Source organism: Lagenorhynchus albirostris, chromosome X, assembly GCF_949774975.1.
Source record: "Lagenorhynchus albirostris chromosome X, mLagAlb1.1, whole genome shotgun sequence".
Taxonomy (NCBI): domain Eukaryota; kingdom Metazoa; phylum Chordata; class Mammalia; order Artiodactyla; family Delphinidae; genus Lagenorhynchus; species Lagenorhynchus albirostris.
The window spans coordinates 105789740-105794271 of record NC_083116.1 but is presented as its reverse complement, the minus strand read 5'-3'; positions in this window follow the sequence as shown (position 1 = coordinate 105794271).

Here is a 4532-nt window from a genome sequence, read left to right as displayed (position 1 = left end):
TATATTGACCAGTGATATTTCAAAATGTTCCTCTTTATTCATTTCTGAGCTTCTGCAGCAGTGGTTTACACGTATCTTAATACATTTATTTAAAAATATATTTTATTGCAGTTACCTGTGTACATTTCTTTCTGTCTCATCAGATTTTAAAGGCCTGAAGGGCTTTGTCCTCTTCTTTTTTTAGCTTTTACATAGCCTAGTACACTTTCTTGCATATTGTAGATGCTCAGTAAATTTATATTAAATGCCAAGAGGAACTTCTACATTAAATCTGTATATGACTTAAAACTATATTTCCCATTAGTCAAATAATCTGTCGAATTGAAGTTTCTCTACTTCTGTGCCATTCTTGAATCCTCAATTTTAAAAGCATTTAAATACTACAAAATATGTCTAACATCCAAATAATGCTGAAGTCATTCCATCTTTCTTTGATAATTTGGGAAAGCTTCCAGGATGTTTCAGGGCCTCAGGGTCACTAACGAGAATATCAGTTTTCAATGATCTGTATAGAAGAACCCATGAATAGGAATTTCTAGTTGATAGACTAACTGAAAAACTAGACTTCGCTGTATTTTATTATGGTTGATTTTCATTGAAGTGACTGGAATTTTGCCTATTGACCTTTATGTTTAAACGGCTCTAATTGTCTTACATGAGGTAAGTTCTCGGTATTCAAAATTTCTTGCCTCAACCTGCTCCCCGTAGTCCATTCTGCAAAGAGGAAAAAAGTCTTGAAATTGTCCCAAGATGACTGAAGTTGACCCCCAGGCTTGTGTAAAAGAGACATCTCTTAGGTCCATAATGACAATTTCAGTCCTTCTAAATGTAAGGTCGGATCTTAACAAACGGCACCACGAAACAGGAAAGCTTCAAGTGAGCTTTATTAGGGAGCGCTCCCGGGCGAGGTTCACTGGTCCGAGATAAAGGGGCCAGAGAAGTCTCACCCTGGCGGGGGTTGGGCAAGATTTTATAGAGGAAGAAGGGAAAGGGGTGTGGTGAATCTGGGAGGGCGCACGGTATTCCTTGTTTGGTGGTCTTTTCGGGTATCCTGGGGGACCGTTAGTCTCGCCCCTTGAAAGGCGGGAAGGCTGGGCTGGGTTCAAAGTCCCTGGGTCAGTTCCTGGAACTGGGTGGTCCGGAAAGTCTCCAGGTCAGTTTCTGGAACTGGGTGGTCCGGAGAGTTTCGGTCTGATGCAACCTGTGAATCTGATTGTGTTCCCCTGCCTCGGGCCAGTTGGCCTTACACTAAAGATCTCCTATTTCACTGCCAAGGGCTAAAAAAAAGGCTTAGTAACATTCAGCTGTCCAGCAGAGTTCGATGTTTCCACTAAATAAAAGTTTTTATTTTGGATTTAGGTGAAATCTTCCCATGACTCATGAGTATGCTGCAAGACTCTAAAATTCCTCATACGGTTGCAGCGAAGACAAGATATGCTTGAATGAAAAAAATGACTTACGCTTTTTAATAATTGAAGAGATTTCTTACGACCTTTATTTATTTATTTATTTTTGCGGTGCGCAGGGCTCTCACTGTTGTGGCCTCTCCCGTTGCGGAACACAGGCTCTGGACGCGCAGGCTCAGCGGCCGTGGCTCACGGGCCCAGCCGCTCCGCGGCATGTGGGATCTTCCCAGACCGGGGCACGAACCCGTGTCCCCCGCATCGGCAGGCGGACTCTCAACCACTGCGCCACCAGGGAAGCCCTCCTATCTTTTTTTTTTTTTTTGCGGTACACGGGCCTCTCACTGTTGCGGACTCTCCTGCTGTGGAGCACAGGCTCCGGACGCGCAGGCACAGCAGCCACGGCTCACGGGCCCAGCCGCTCCGCGGCACGCAGGATCCTCCCGGACCGGGGCACGAACCCGCGTTCCCTGCATCGGCAGGCGGACCCTCAACCACTGCGCCACCAGGGAAGCCCCCTCCTAGTTTTTATGTAATTAAAAACTATTATTTGGATTGCAGTGCTGGTTATAGATCTCTTTTAGATTCTTTTACATCCGATGTGCCTTTGCAAAACAAGAATTTACACACGCTTTCTTTATAGTTATTCTTTCCACTAATTGCCTTAGAAGGAGGAGAAGAAAAGATCCTGGATCTAATTTTGTCCCACAGTCTTGCTATCATGGGTTGGTACATACTGATGGAAGTGAATAAGTGCTCTCTCCAGTATCTCAGTTACTGGAAAAACTGTCTGTTCTCTGTGGCCATGAGATAGAAATTATATCAGTTGGCCTCAACAAGTGTGGGAGTGTATGTTTAGCCAAGAAGAGAGAATTTTAATGAAGCAAAGAGTAACTTATGGCTTTTATCAGTTGTCACCAGTTATATCCAGCTTCTTCACTTTCCACTCAGTCCCAACCTTCAAGCAAGCACTTAAATTATCATCTAATTTAGCCAAAAGCCTGGTGACCATGTAAAGGCAGGCTCATTATAAGATTCATGTTAATCGCCATGGGGAAAATCCAAGACCAAAATATGTTCCAGGGATTTTCTCCAGTTAAATGTACCATTTAATGAAAGAGGTGAGTTTAGATAGAAGAATTTGGAAATTACTTCTACTTATACCTTGGCAGCAAGTCTGTGTTCTGTAAATTATAGGGAAAACTTTAGATAGACTAGAAAGATTAATAGTGTCACCTTTATTTTTCAATTTATTTATTTATTTTTGGCGGCGTTTGGTTGCTGGCTTCATGAGTTTGGAAGTATTCCCTTTCTCTTCAAATTTTTGCAAGATTTTGGGAAGTATTGATGTTAAATTTTTTTTAATGGCCATATTATTTTATTTTTGGCTGCGTTGGGTCTTTGTTGCTGCGCACAGGCTTTCTGTGGTCGCGGTGAGCGGGGGCTATGCTTTGTTGCAGTGGCTTCTCATTGCAGTGGCTTCTCGTTGCAGAGCACGGTCTCTAGGCATGCGGGCTCAGTATTTGTGGCGCATGGACTCAGTAGTTGTGGCTTGTGGGCTCTAGAGCGCAGACTCAGTAGTTGTGGCGCATGGGCTTAGTTGCTCCACGGCATGTGGGATCTTCCCGGATCAGGGCTCGAACCCGTGTACCCTGCATTGGCAGGCTGATTCTTAACCACTGCACCACCAGGGATAATTATCCTACCCAAGAGGGGGGAAGATAGAGTACTCCCATCCAATATTGGCTGAGGGATGCTCCCAAGGGGGTTAACCCCTGAGCACTTTCAGTCGTAAACCAAAGAGATGGCAACATGAAAAAAAAACTCCATTAGTCATTCCTGGCTTTAAAGATGGAAGGGTAGCACCAACTAAGAAATATAGGCAGCCTCTAGAATCTTGAAAAGGCATGAAATCAGATTCTCCCCTGTGGCCTCCGGAAGGAACACAGCCCTGCCAACACCTACACCTTGATTTTAGTCCAGTGACACCCATTTTGGACTTCTGACCTCCAGAATTGTAAGAGAATAAACTTGTGTTGATTTAAGCCACTAAGTTTGTGGTGATTTGTTATAGCAGCAACAGGAAACTGATATATCATGTATGTGACAATTGTCATTTAGGATTGTTAGTAAAACCAGCTTCTACTCAACCACCTCTTTTATTCGTACTGTAAAGACTTCACTTTTGACAAAGATAGCAGGGACACAGTAGGACACAAAGAACCTTGGGGAGATAAGAACAGATGTGCTTTTTACTTTTCATTAGCTGATTAGGTAAGGTTTCATACATAGTTTTATTTAAACTCCTTTGCTAAGTACAATCACCTTCATCCCCTGGAGGATTTATCTAGAGCAATGTGTGAGTGATTATGTGAATTGAGAATTAATAGAAAAATAGGTCAGTGCTGAATTGAGGCCTGAGCTCCTTTTACTTTGACCAGATTTGATGTTTCTCTGGCTCCTTCCTCACCCTCTTTCATTCTGTTTCTTCTCTTGGCTGTTGTCTGCATTCGTTTCAAAAGAACAAAGCATACAGAGTTTCAGTCCCCATTTCTGGGCCGTCACAGGGGACCTGGCCCTAAGCTCAGCACATTGAGACACTGATTAGAATTGACCGTAGGTAGCAGTTGCTGCAGCTTCACCACTGGGAAGGCCTTGACAGCTCTGTGACCCCGTCTTCCCCCATAGACCCTCCTCGTCCCACTCCCTCTTGTGCTGCCGCCTGAACAAAACATCACATCAGCAATGTTTACTGCAGGAACCCAGCCAAGGAAGTCATAACAGGACAATAGACATACAATCTGATAACCTTGTTAGCTCAAATCGAAGCTCCTAACAAGTAGGAGAGGTTAGTGAAGTGGAATAAAACTATTGCAATATTTGGGTTCGTTGAAGTGGCTTTTCAGATTTTTCCCCCTTTGGAAAAAAAAAAGGTAGCATTTCTTGGCCCTTTATTAAAGATTAAAATCAGGCACAAGGACACTAAACAAAACAACACGTACAAGGCTAAGGTTAGCTTTTAAAAGAATACAAATGGAGAGGGACATACAAAGTTCATAGGTATCTTCTTAATGGAAAATAGCATAAAACTACTTTCTTTGTGTTGCCAGATCTCTGCAAAAGTGTAGT